Source organism: Salmo salar, chromosome 10 (assembly GCF_965601325.2).
Source record: "Salmo salar chromosome 10, fSalSal1, whole genome shotgun sequence".
NCBI classification, from domain to species: domain Eukaryota; kingdom Metazoa; phylum Chordata; class Actinopteri; order Salmoniformes; family Salmonidae; genus Salmo; species Salmo salar.
In genome coordinates this window covers 93807752-93823221 of record NC_138300.1, presented here as the reverse complement: position 1 = coordinate 93823221, position 15470 = coordinate 93807752, and positions in this window count along the sequence as shown.

Below are 15470 nucleotides of genomic sequence, written 5' to 3'. Positions count from 1 at the left end.
GAAATGTGAGTTCCATCGCTACACCATCTCCTTCCTAGGATACGTCATCGTTGCAGGAAATATTCAGATGGATTCTGACAAGGTAAGAGCGGTGGTGGATTGGCCTCAATCCACATCCAGAGTGCAGCTGCAACGATTCCTGGGGTCTGCTAATTTCTACCGCTGTTTCATCCGGGGTTACAGCACCCGGGCTTCCCCCCTCTCAGCATTCACCTCTCCCAAGGTTCTATTCACATGGTCTCCAGCAGCTGACCGGGCGTTCTCGAACCTCAAGCATCGATTCACTCCAGCTCCCATCTTTTTTATTTTTCTACCCCTTTTCCATGGTATCCAATTGGAAGTTACAGTCTTGTCTCATCGCTGCAACTCCTGTATTGACTCGGGAGAGGCGAAGGTCAAGAGCCATGCATCCTCCGAAACATGACCCAACCAAGCCGCACTGCTTCTTGACACAATGCCCGCTTAACCCAGAAGCCAGTCACACCAATGTTCCGGAGGAAACACCGTACACCTGGCGACCGTGTCAGCGTGCATTGCGCCCGGGTCTGCTACAGGAGTCGTTAAAGCGTGATGGGACAAGGACATCCCTGCCTGTCAAACCCTCTCCTAACCTGGACGATGCTGGGCCAATTGTGCGCCGCCCCATAGGTTTCCCGGTTGCGGCCGGCTGTGACAGAGCCTGGACTCAAACCAGGATTTCTAGTGACACAGCTAGAAACTGCAATGCAGTGCCTTAGACCACTGCGCCACTCAGGAGGCCTACAGCTCCCGTCTTAATCCATCCGGACCCGTCCCGTCAGATCGGGGTGGAGGTTGACACCTCGGACGTCGGAGTGAGGGCCGTTCTGTCCCAGCGTTCTGCTCAGGACCAAAAGTTTCATCCCTGAGCTTTCCTTTCCAATCGTGTTAACCCCGCTGAGAGGAACTATGTGGGAAATTGAGAACTACTCGTGGTCAAGATGGCGTTGGAGGAGTGGAGGCACTGGTTGTCCCAGACCTGCTGGAACCCTGACCTATTCACCGGACGTGCTACCTGTCCCAGACCTGCTGTTTTCAACTCTCTAGAGACAGCAGGAGCGGTAGAGATACTCTCAAAGATCGGCTATGAAAAAGCCAACTGACACTTACTCTTGTGTTACTGACTTGTTGCACCCTCGACAACTACTATGATTATTATTATTTGACAATGCTGGTCATTTATGAACATTTGAACATCTAGGCTATGTGCTGTTATAATCTCCACCTGGCACAGCCAGAAGAGTACTGGCCACCCCTCATAGCCTGGTTCCTCTCTAGGTTTCTTCCTATGTTTTGGCCTTTCTAGGGAGTTTTTCCTAGCCACCGTGCTTCTACACCTGCATTGCTTGCTGTTTGGGGTTTTGGGCTGGGTTTCTGTACAGCACTTTGAGATATCAGCTGATGTAAGAAGGGCTATATAAATACATTTGATTTGATTTAGAAGGGCGGAACATCCATTCTTAGTATGGGCTGACCATAAGATCCTGGAATATCTCCATACCGCTAAGCGCCTCAACTCAAGGCAGGCTCAATGGGCCCTGTTATTCACTAGGTTCAATTTTACTATCTCCTACCACCCTGGGTTCAAGAATGCCTGACGCACACTCACGCCTGTTTAGCCCCATTTCTACACGTCTGACCCCGACACCATCCTCCCTATCTCCTGTCTAGCGGCTACAGTCATCTGGGGTATAGAGAGCCTGGTGCACAGAATAAGACTCCGCAAAAAGCTCAGGCTGTCCTCCTTCAACCACTCCCTGTTCCTCACCGCCCTGGTCTCATATATCCCTGGACTCCATCACTGGTCTCCCTCCGTCAGATGGCAACACTGCTATCCTTACTGTGGTGGATAGGTTTTCCAAGGCCGCCTATTTCATTCCCCTTCTCAAGTCACCCTCTGCCAAGGAGACGACTCAGCTCATGGTGCAGCACGTCATCCGGATCCATGGACTTCCGGTCTACATGGTCTCCAATCGCGGTCCTCAGTTCTCGTCCCAGTTCTGGAAGGCGTTCTGCACCCTCATTGGGTTGTCGGCCAGCCTGTCCTATGGATTTCATCCCCAGTCTAACGGCCAGTCGGAGTGAGCCAATCAGGACCTGGAGACGGCTCTTCATTGCCTCGTCTCCGCCAACCCCACCACCTGGAACCAGCAACTCGTGTAGGTGGAATACGCCCGCAACACACTTCCCTGCTCGGCCACTGGTCTCTCGCCCTTCAAGTGTTCCTTGGGATATCAGCCCCCACTCTTCCCTGAACAAGAGGAAGAAGTCAGCATTCCCTCTGCCCAGTTGTTCGTCCGGCGCTTTCACCGTAGCCCGGTCTGCTCTTCTCAAGACCGCCACCGGACCCCTGCTCCCCGCTATCATCTCGGAAAGAGGGTATGGCTTTCCACTCAGGATCTGCCCCTCCGGGTGGAATCTCTTAAACTTCCCCCCGCTTCGTTTGCACTTTCCCCATCTCTAAAATCCTTTGCCCCACTGCTGTTCGTCTTTACCCTCCATATACATTCCACTTTTCACGTGTCTAGGATTAAACCTCTGTCTCACAGCCGTTTGTCTCTTGTTCCCATTATCCCCTGTGTATTTAAACCTGCATTTCTGTTTGTCTTTTGCCAGTTCAACTTGTTTTGTCAGGTCTTACCAGCATGTTTCCCATTTCCACTGTTCTCAGGTTTTAGTTTTCTAGTCTTCCCGGTTCTGACCTTTCTGCCTGCCTGCCTGCCTGCCATCCTGTGCCTGCCTGCCATCCTGTACCTGCCTGACTGGTTTACAAACCTCTGCCTGCCCTCAACCTGCCTTTTGCCTGCCCCTTTGTTATATTAAATATTCTGGGAATCAAAATATCCTCCTCCTGTGTCTGCATCTGGGTCATATCCTGAGTCGTGATAACCATTCATTTCTATTGGAGACAAAATAATCTGAAACACAACCAAAACAAACAGCAAATGCATCCAACACATTTGTAGAGTTGCAAGCTTGATTTAGTCATTGCGTGCTACGAATATGGGACAAATACTTTTACTACTTTAATAAACATGTGAATTTGTCCTTATTCTTTTGGTCCCCTAAAATGGGGGGATATTCAAAAAGTGCTGTAATTTCTAAATGGTTCACCCGATATGGATGAAAATGCCCTCAAATGAAAGCTGACAGTCTGCACTTTAACCTCAACAGTATCATTTAAAACTTAAAGTGCTGTAGTACAGAGGCAAAACAATAAATGTGTTACTCTCCCAATACTTTCGGAGCTCACTGTAACTACATTGTTTGGAATAGTTGTATAAAACATGATGGAAACTCTTTAATAACATATTGAAACTAGCTAAAGGTGTGCCAGAGCCACTCTGAACCCTTCTGCCTTGTCTGGCAATTTGTCCCCTGATATCTAGTGACGCCTTAGCCTGCCATTGTCAGAGGAAGGACATCAGCCGTCTCTGTATGCTTTGTTGCTGGTTATCTTAGCTGAGTTCCTCCCCTCTGTGTGAAAATCCTCAGCTAAATCAACATGGCTGGCTCACTCTTTATCCAGTACCGGATTTCTTCTCCACACCAGCCGCCAGCGGCACTCACACGGATGAGGGGAGATCTGCTAAAGCATCTCCTCTGCAGTGCAGCGCTCTCCGCTGGGATTAGCCAGGCTGCATTCCCACCGTCAGCACCACTGAGTTCTCAGTCCACACACTGAACACAGGGGTTAGGGGGTCTACACACACACATGCACACACATACACACACGCACACACAGACACACACACAGTTAGGGGATTTGCTACCCTATCCACTCCTATCTATTGATTATAGTCTCCTTTTTCCTTTTATCAAGAAACAGAGCATTATTGTTTTAATTTGTATGTCTGATAAGGGTAGTGCAATGTAAGGAGTCAGGGCGTTATATGACTCCCTGATCACTGTAACTCATTATCAAACGCATCTAGCTACAGTCATGAGCACATCAGACAGAGAGAACCCTTCATGTAGCCTTAAAGGGGAAATCTGTCACTTTCAACCTCATATTCATTACCTCAAGCACCATACCAGTGTCTACATATGTGGAAATTGCGCATGTCTGTGGTCTGTGGTTAAAAAGATACGAAGAAAGGTCCAAATAAAATGTTTCTCTGTTACATCACACTGTAGGATTAAATGTAAGAAAAACTGGGATTTTCAAAACCTGCAACGAGTTTCTAGCCCAAGGAGGGTATTTTCTTGCTCCCCATGTCAGCTCGAATCTCATAGTGTTTGGAAATCACTGTTTTTAAAATGTCTTAACTTTTGATGATGTCATTGTGTAGAACTTTTGAACTTAATATATTTTTCTACAAAACATAGAAATGCTCCGTTTTCACACATCATGACACTGTTATTGTGCTGGAGATAATGAAAATGAGGTTGAAAAGTGGTGGAATTGCCCATTAACTAGTGGCTGAGGAACAACTTTGTCTTGGATTATCATCCCTTCATTTCAGACAATTTAGAAAGGTAGTGGTAAATTTAAGCAATAAGTCCCAAGGGGGTGTGGTTTATTGCCAATATACGGCCAATATATGGCCAAAATACAACGGCTAAGGACTGTTCTTACGCACGACGTAACACGGAGTGCTAGGACACAGCCCTTAGCTGTGGTGTATTAGCCATATATCACAAACCCCTGAGGTGCCTTATTGCTATTATAAACTGGTTACCAACGTAATTAGTCAAAATAAATGTTATGTCATACACATGGTATATGGTCTGATATACCACGGTTTTCAGCCAATCAGCATTCAGAGCTCGAACCACCCAGTTTATAAAAAGTAATACTACACAGAGGAAAACTTTGGATTGGATTCCTTTTTATGTTCATGTTTATGTGTTACATACAGCTACTTAAAGTCCACTTAGACATGGGAATGTGCAGTATGTCCTCATTTTAGTTATAAACTAGAATAAATATATGGTTTGATTAGATCATGAAAATATCACTGCTGTTTCGCTCACCCCTTTTTGAAGAGGATGGAAATCCCTTCCTCCTCACGCATGCCAAAGCACTAAGGGTTCAATTGTATGGGCAGGGGTCAGTGCACACCTTATCAGAGTAGGGTCAGTGCACACCTTTCCAGAGTATAGAAAAAGCCTGTGAGCAATGATTCTTTACATTCCACTGAGTGCAGCATTTCAGGGTAACAACTAGAATTACTCCCCCAACACAAGACAACTGCCTTTGGAGAGATGCAGTGATGCAGTATATGCTGCAGAGGTCCGACAGAAAGTAAAACCACTGTCATGTTGTGAATTACTACCAACCAATGATAGTAAATATTTGTTGACATGCCTATTTAAAAGTGTGTAGTCTTCAATGAATAATGCATCACACATATTATATGTAATTCATCTTCTAAATGCCTTTTAAGTTACCTGTGGACATTACCTGTGGACATGTTAAGTTACCTGGGAGAGTCCCCAGAGGTAACTATCTTCTCCACTGCCTTATCGAGAGGACTATTCTGACCTCTCCACAACCAATAGCCTTTTCCCCTGAGCTGTGCTCTGCTGTCTGGTAACAGCCAGCCAGCCAGCCTGGCCTCCAGAGAAGCCCCAGGGAAAGGGCCTGAAACAACCAACACACAGAACTCACTACAGACCCCTCTGGCTCCCAGGTCACTTTCTCTAATTGTTGAATAAATTGAGAGATGATTGTCTTTAGATAGGGGGGATTTTCAGTCCACTCTTTTGTCTGCAAACGAAGAGGCGCTCATTCAAGTGGAGGCTTGATTAGGCTTTCCTGGGGAGCCCAGGTAATTCTCTCTAATGATGCCCTAAGAGAGAGAGAGAAAGATTTGAAGAAGAATGCAACTGAGAGAGAGAGCATTTTTTAGGTTAAAGTAATCTAAATTATCTGCCAATGATCTAAGATAACTTGTCTTGGTAAGACGTCTTATTAACCCTCATACTACCAACATATTTTACATGCATGGACTACCAGCTGGAGTCATTTTGACCCTAAGAAGAAACTATTGGAAAAAGCAACAATCACACCAAAATATAAACTTAATTCTTATCAAAATATTGTTAGACATGTAAATAATGTTATCTAATATAAAATAAAATACCAAAAGAGACTGTTATTTTAGCAAAATTACAGTTCATTTGCATATTCTGTGAAGTGAAAATATAAATGTTTTCCTTAGATAATGTTCAACTTTTTTCCAAAGGACAATCCACATTAGCACTAAAAACCTGATTTACCATCATTTGATTGTAGTATCATTTAGTTTTTAGAATTTTGAACTAAATATACATTTTGGCATTTATGTGGGAAAACCAGCATTTAAAGGGGTGGTACACCAAAATTTGAAATATACTTAATTTTATTGACAAAAGGTTATTCATCCATTGATCCTGAGAGACAATGACCAAAAATATGGTCTAGTTTTCTTTATTTACTTAACCCACAGCCAGCATTAGCATCACTGCTACTGAAACAAGGGGAGTGGTAGGGCCTATGGCGGGATGCTTCAAAAAGCATGCCCAAATCCTCAATGTCACTTCAAACCAAATGTTATATCAACCTAAATACCATAACAAGTTGCACATATAGAATATTGGAGGATATTATAGGAATTCTGGTATTAATATAACATTTCCTGTAGAATGACTATTTTAGGGAGAATATACACCAATAGAGCAGTGCGTAGCAGTGCGTAGCAGAGGGTTGCTGGTATCTGCATTACAGTTCTACCAAGTATTCATATGACTGACAGACTTGTATGAGCATTTTTGACTGCAACTAAGCGTATACAGTATGCACTGTAATTAAGATTTTGTACAGTTATAACCATAGGTGAGTACATAAGGTGCTCCATATCTGCAGGTAATCTGTCTATCTGGTCAAAATCACAGATACAGGTCCCCATCCACCCTCTGAGGATATGTATAAATTACTATTATGTCTCCAGATTAACCTGGATTCAAAGAATGTTTTTTTTTAATTTGCTGTAGAATAACTACTTTTTGGAGAATACACACCAATACAGCTATGTGTAGATTCAGAGTGTATCTGAGGTAAAGGTTCTATCTATCAAATTACTATAGTCGGAATGAGGTGTTTTTGGCTGGGGTCAAATATTACTTTATTGATACAGAAATACAAAACAATTATTTAGATTTATTAAGAACAAGTTGAATGACAAAGTCATGGAAAATTGAAAGAATTGAATAAACATTTTTTTTTTAAATGACAAAATGAGCCCAGTTGGTAGTATGAGGGCTAAAATCAAATATCTTGAAATAAGGTAATTTATCTTACCCCCACTTGTATCAAGCATTTTTTTCTTAAAATAAGTAAGAATTTACCTTAGTAAGACGTCAAGTCAATGTATTCTAATGGTAAGAGATACACTATCTAGGTAAGATCAAAACATTTTGCAGTGTGGCTGACTGGCTGGGGTATGGTTCTGGAGGCTGTGGGGATTGTCCAAGTGGTTAAACAATTGAAACATCTACAGTACGTCTATAGCAGTAAATAATCAAAAGTCAAACAATACTGGCCTAAAGTTGCTGCTGGCGCTTTGATGGTGTCTTGGAGACAGCAATATACGTTCACATTTCACAATTTGCCGATTACCAAATTTACAGCATAATGAAGGAAACATATCAAAGATGCTGACCAAGCAAAAGTAAGGGTATAGCTGTGTTATGTCAACAATTTTTTAGGAAAGAACACAATTGCTTTAAAGGACTAGGTCAATTATAACACTAGATAAAATATAGTAAATATTCTGTCTTTATGATTTTCCCAGTATATCCCCCTCAATTGTTTAACCTACATAGCCTCATACTCCGCTGTGCAGAATGCACTTCAGTGATTTCAAGTATCTTCCAGTAGAGGGCATCATGGATAGTTTCTATTTATAGCAATTGACTATTATTTCAAAAGGGAATTAGAGGCTTCTTAAGGATGTCTTCGCCTGTTTTCATGAGAAAGGGCCCATTTTCCCCTTCCCTCCTCTAACAAGAGTCTGAGGCAATCATTCATCAATTTGGAATGTTTGCCAATCAACATACAAGCAATCAACAACATGCAAATAAGTGTATTGTACTATATATACAGTATGTAGCTACAATATATAACGTAAGTGTTTGGTTTGCTAGTTAGCTTAAAGCCAATGTGAAAACGTTACCGTGTAAAAGCTTGTATGAGTCTGTGAGGACCTTTGGTGTGGTATTGTTCAATCTAAACTATATTGCATGACTCTGACATTGTGTCTCACAGGCTTTTTACTTATTTCTTTATGTGGCTCATAAGGCACTTATGGGCCTTTGAATCATTTATGGGCTTTTGAATCAGGCATCTAAGTTTCATTGATTGACAAAATAATGACACATATGCACATATGCATATAACATATCACACTGCTCTTTAAGACTTTTTCCCAAACCATTTTTGGCAGCACTGATATGCACTCAGTTGCTATGGACACAGATCATGTGTTTTCTTTCTCTTTTTTTCAATTTTTTTTAAAACAGTGGCCATGACAACAAAGTGCCTGTTAAAGAAAACCTACAATGATATGCATTTTAAGAGGCCACGAGAAGATGAGGAAAAAAACATTATCAATAATGACAGTTTGATTCAATAGTGCTTTTATCCATTTTCCATCATGTGGCCTATATACTGTTCTAAGAAGTAGAATGTATGGCATTGATGAAAACAATCAATATGTGTAGTTACTGATAAAAGATCTGAATTTGAGCCAGTTTGCTACAGCAGGAAAATAATCCTGCAGCAACAGGAAATGTTAATTATTATGTTTATTATAATTAATGGACATTTTTGCAGGGGTTGCTTTTTTTAAGGGAAAATGTAGTCTGAGATTTCAAAGTGTAAATTACACTATAAGTTTTACATTTCCTGCATTGCAGCAAAGTTCTCCTGCAAAAGGGTGATCAAATTAATATCCTACATCTGTATAATGACGCAATCAAAGAAAAGGGACATGGAAATAATGGCGCTCATTACCACTCTTTACTATAACTGTACTGTGTCTGTCAATCCCATGCAAATACTTTCTATTAGGATTACATTCATTAATTATCGATTCCATTTTGCCAGTGAATTATACTGTATTACCCACAATGCAACATTAGTGCCCCTGCATGTATGGTGTGTAACACGTGCACTGTGTTTTTTAAGAGAGTGAGTAGAATGTGGTTTGGGTGTGAAGGTAAAATAAAGAGGCTTTAATGATGTATGGAGTACATTTCAGTAGCTATTATCCTCCATTCAGTGACAGAGTAAACACTATTTGGTACACTGGATGTATTCAGTGAAGAATGCTCTGTTTATTACTATCCATTAGTTCTTCTCTCATTGCATATGTGTCATTATTTTGTCAATCAATGAAAGTTAGATGTCTGATTCAAAGGCCCATAAATGTATCACCAACACTGTATTCAAGACCCCAAATTACCCAAATATCAAGAAAAGGGGAGTATGTGCCCCATGGCCCCACGTGTATTAGATGAAAAGGAGAATGTCACAGGCACACAGACAGAGCGGACAGAGAATGCCAGCATCCAGTAGTTCCTTATATTCTTGGTCACAAACCATCAACCTCAAATGACTCATGATGACACAAGCCTCAGGGGGGTGTCCACTGATAACTGTGTTTGGATGGAGGGGAGAGGAGGGGGGCCACTGATCCTTAGGGCTCTCCCAGGTTAATATCATAGTTACCACATATACACAGTGTGGCTCTTTGACCCCTTCTGGACAAGGTAGTACAGTGGCGCTGATATACTAGAGGTTATAATGAGTCACAATTGCTGCCAGCAGTTATAAGTGGTGTCCATTGAATTCACAGTGAAGTAGTCTGTAGAGCATCACGGGGAGTTGTCTCTCCATAATGTGTAGGACATGTACTTCCCCCTCCTACACCATTCATGTTACTGAATGGACACATTAGCATGATGATGACGTGCACAGTTGAGTAGTGACATTGACACCAGAGGAGGCTGTTGGGAGGAGCTATAGGAGGATGGGATCATTGTAATGGCTGGAATGGAAGAAATGGAACGTATCAAACACATGATACATATGGAAACCACGTTTGACTCCGTTCCATTTATTCCATTCCAGCCATTACAATGAGCCCGCCCTCCTATAGCTCTGCCAACCAGCCTCCTCTGATTGACACGTGTGATTCTAAACATTACATGATTTCACAACTGGAAAAATTAGGATTTTTTTTCATTTAAGTGTTTTTCCTGTGACTGAATATGAATTTCAACCATCTTTACTTTTGGAAAGCTTTGCTCCTCTTCTGTATCCACTAGATGGCAACCTGATGTAAACCATGGCTGAGACTTCTGGCTATGTGGTCATCAGGCTCATTATTAACGCATATGATGAGGCTGCACTTCCTATAAAATGCAGCTGACTTGGCCAGCAACATGACAGACTGCCACAAATGGAGGTTTCCTGGAGGGGTTTTCATACCGTGTGATCTGAGACCCATTGCTGGAGCTAAGACCACATCAGGCTCTGATTGCATGGATTTTAAAACATCCTACTGTATGTGGACTTCATAAACATTATTTGCAGGACATGTTTGCATGTCTTACTATAGCTTTCATTTAGTATTCTTTTGTTGGCTGCTTTGCTGTTCTTTATACTCAGTTCAAGAAAAAAGGTTTGCTCAATCACCTTGGATTGCAGGTTCTTAGAGAAGATTCACAGCAACCTATAGCCCAAGAAATCATTCTACAAAGGCTTACTCGGATTTGTTCAGTTATGAACAGCTTGCCTTCTCAAAGCCTTACATTATCTACTTTCCTAGTGGTATTGTTACTCTCACACAAGGACAGGAAAGCTGGAAAAAAGGCATTGCATTTCCAAGTAACTCTGCAGTAAAAAGGAGAGAAAGAGGGTGTTAAAGATCACAACCTCAAATATCATCTCTGCACAATGTTGCCAAGTCTTGTTGCTATGGAGATTGCATCCTACTGCAGGTGTGAGTAATGACAGGGGAAGTCAACTGTGCTTCCCCACTCTGTTTGTCTCTCTTATCATTCTCTTAACTCTCTCTCTCTGTTATCCAAAAAACAAGTCTTAAATTAGGGCTTATCAAAAGCTGCAAAAGACAGGATATTCAAATGAGCACCACAAGCCCTAACTTCACCTATGCACTGAAAAGATTTTCCAGCACACAGGTTTGTATTTCTCTTACCCAAGCAGCCCAAGAAAAAGACTGTCCTAGTGAAGAGCCATGCAGCTGAGCTAGGCTGACGGCACCACTGTTGTGGGATGAAGATGACGGAGGTTTGAGCATTATCATTGTGTGACATGATGATGGTAATGTCCATTTCTAACTATTCACTACACATGTTATTTTACATACAAGTATGGCAATCATGTCTGAGATGAAGATGAAGATGAAGAGGAGGCTGCTTCCAGATGTCTACCATCCTCAACCTCTAAGCTCAACAAGCTGATTCCGCTCAACCATTGGACAGAGACAGCTTCTCCAAAGGCTACAATAACAGACTCCTGGACAGTGCAAATGTAACACAGACTGAAATAAATAGATGCAAGCTCCCAAATACCGCCCAGATAAGTCCAGTGAACCGGGATGGCTTTTCTTTGCATCACTGCTGTTTGAAGATACCCTAGCTGAAAAGCCAAAGATCTGACCCGGCAATGACTGCAGCTATGAACTGCATTCATCAAATGAACTAACACTGAGCCCTCTATTTACTGTAAGTGTTTTTGAAATGTGAAAACCAGGTTGAAACCTGCAGTAAGGGATGTAAACACTATGTTTATTTACACGATGAAAAGAATTGTAGCCAGGGATCGTATTGGAAATGGGATTGATGGGCCTTTCTCTCTCTCTCTCTCTCTCTCTCTCTCTCTCTCTCTCTCTCTCTCTCTCTCTCGCTCTCTCTCTCTCTCTCTCTCTCAATTAGATGTATGCAAAACAATTGCATAGCTAACATCCCAACCACTGTCTGCAATCTTCTCTGGTACATGGCGGCATGTCTGTCTAATTTTGGCCTGCAGTGAGTCACTTTGCATTAAGGAATATTGGCTTCAGCCACTTGTGTCACTCATTCTGGAAGCATGCAGAGTCCCAGGGGTTGCTATTCCTTTTCCATCCTCTATTTTCTTCAGATGCTTTTGCAGTAAAAGCATCCCCTTTAGAAAGCGTTGTTTCTGACTGTACCCTAACACCAGTGGAGGCTGCTGAGGGGAGGACGGCTCATAATAATGGCTGGAACGGCACAAATGGAATGGCATTGATACTATTCCACTCCAGCCATAGCTCCTGAGTGGCGCAGTGGTCTAAGACACTGCATCTCATTGCAAGAGGCATCACTGCAGTACCTGATTCGAATCCAGGCTGCATCTCATCTGACTGTGATTGGGAGTCCCATAGGGTGGCGCACAATTGGCCCAGTGTTGGCGGGGTTTGGCTGGGGTAGGCCGTCATTGTCAATAAGAATTTGTTCTTAACTGACTTGCCTAGTTAAGTAAAGGTAAAACAAAAATGTAACATCTTTCAGAGTTGTATGCTCATATTTACAAATGTACGAGATGTTATGAATTCAGCATTTATATAGGAAGAGGGTGTGTCAGGAAGGGGGAGCCATTTTTGAATGCATGCAGAGAAATGTTTGGGACTAGGAAAATGTTGATAGTTTTATGCTGTGTTAATAACCAAGTGGGAAGGTGGTAATTACCAGTTGTGAAGTCGTACATTACATTTTTTATTGAACCTTCATTTAACTAAGCAAGTGAGTTAAGAACAAATTCTTATTTACAATGACAGCCTACACCGACCCAACTCAGATGACGCTGGGCCAATCGTGCCTCGCCCTATGGGACTCCCAATCACGGGCGGTTGAGATACAGTCTGGATTCGAACCAGGTTATGTGTAGGGACGCCTCTAGCACTGAGATGCAATGTCTTAGACCACCGCGCCACTTGGTTGCCCCAAATACCAGTTGGATGCATTCACGTGCTTTGAACTTGTTGAGAAACACGGATTGGGTAATGCCAACATATAAGGGCACAAGGCGAGACACAAATGCAGTCACAGGAGGCAGATGGTTGAGCTTCGATATTTATCATACCGAAAGGAGTAGGCAAAAGGCAGGTCGGGGACAGGCGAGAGTTCATAAACCAGGTCAGAGTCCAAACAGTACCAGGCGATTGGCAGGCGAGAGGTCAGGACAGGCAGGGGTTCAGTGAACAGGTCCGACTCCAAACAGTACAAGGGGATAGGCAGGCTCGAGGTCAGAACAGGCAGAGTGGTCAGACGGGCAAGGGTCAAAACCAGGAGGGCTAGGAAAAAACAGAGACTGAGAAAAATAGGCTGGTTGACTTGGGAAAACAAGAGAAACTGGCGCAGAAAGACAGGACACAGGGATAAATACACCGGGGACTAATGTGGAAAACAGGAGACACCTGGAGGTGGGTGGTGTCAATCACAAAGACAGGTGAAAAAGATCAGGGTGTGACACAACAAGCTGTGCCAACCATAAACTAAAAGTACAGCTATCATGCTTGTAAACAAACTATAGGTTTGAAAAACAATTGTCGTGGAAATTCTTACACAGGGACACTCGAAGTCAATCTTAAATTAATCATCGTTTATTTGTCAGCGCGCTGGAGAGGTTCCAACCAACTCAATGCACCATAGTACATCTGTCAATCAGGAGCTCTACCTGGGCAGTCCCAGCAGTTGTCTTATATACGGCTATACACAGACAAGTTATATTTGCATGATTTAGCATAATTCATTAATCATTACCATTTTGTTTCATTCATGTGACCGACCAATACTGTTTCATAACATGTGACAGACCAACACCTCATGAGGCTTCTTCTCTCTAAGCTGAGACCTTGAAACGGAGATATCTTTTGTTCGTTCTCAAAACAAGGACTGGGTGTACTGCCAAATTACAGCTACTGATAGTGAGGATTTGTACAGTCAGCCATTTACATGAACACATAAATTGATTTATTGGTTTATAGAACAGCACATGAATACGACACAGAAATTAGTTATAAGAAAAGCACACACATTAAAATTCCATTACAGCATATTAATATATTGCTTTTTATAAATAATGTTTTGTTGTTGCATTTAACGGTCGAAAATTGTGTTATTGAGGTAATTTCCTTAGTAGGTGACATCAGAGGTCAGCATTTGGGAGAAGTTGGAGCTCAGGGATGATAGATGAGTGTCCCTCTAGTAATCACCAGTTGGAGGGGCATTCAAATGGATTTTTCCCAGTTTGGAAGGCTATTTCTAAGACCTACTAATATATTTTAAGGGTTTTGCTCTGTGGACTAATTTCCTTTGGAATATTATACTGAACTGTGCAACTGATCCTTTAAGATCAATCCTACTTTGGAACTGAACTGAATTGAACATTTACTTTCATTGAAGAACAAATATATAGTTGCTTAACTAAAACAGAGACTTGATTTTGCATTACTTATTTGTGTTTCAGATACTGAGCCCATACATTTGAGCAGATTTTGGTGAATGTTGGTTTATTTCTGTATACCATCTGATTTATTTGTGAATGAACATTATTCTTTACATGCCATTTGTGCCCTCAGTTGTATTTCTATTAGCGGCGTTGGTTTAGTGCTAACTGATCGTTATACTCTGCAAATTGTTTGGAATTGTTCTTTGCACTTAGTTTCACATCTACAGGTGTGTCTGCCTCTACTAATCTTTGCATGGTCAGAATCACTGCCCACTGGGTACAAACTGGTAGAATTAGCATTGTTTCAACCTAATTGGTCAAAGTATCGTGACGTGAAATCTATGTGAAAAATACATTAGATATGAAAAAAAAGTCATCAATGTAAACTGTTTTTCAGAGGGGTGAAATTTCAACTACAGTATTATGTCATCATGGTAACCAAATTTCAACAGACAAATCTTGTATAAAATATGTTGAATTTGTACCTTTAAAACAACATCAGGTCTTCAACATTATATATAATATCAGAAAACAGGCTGGGCAGCACCTCATAATGGAGAATAAATCTATCCACTACAGTGACCCTTTGGTCTCCCATCCAGGGTTTTAACCAAGCCCAGCCCTGCTGAGCTATGATATTGGTTACTCCCATGTCCTCTATGGACATGGGAAAAACTTCCAGAAGGGCAACCATCTCTGCAGCACTCCACCAATCAGGCCTTTATGGTAGAGTGGCCAGATGGAAGCCACTCCTCAATAAAAGGCACATGAAAGCATGCTTTTTCAGCGGCAGGGACTGGGAGACTAGTCAGGATCGAGGGAAAGATGAACTGAGCAAAGTATAGAGAGATCCTTGATGAAAACTTGCTCCAGAGCTCTCAGGACCTCAGACTGGGGTGAAGGTTCACCTTCCAACAGGACAACAACCCTAAGCACACAGCAAAGACAACACAGGAGTAGCTTCGGGACA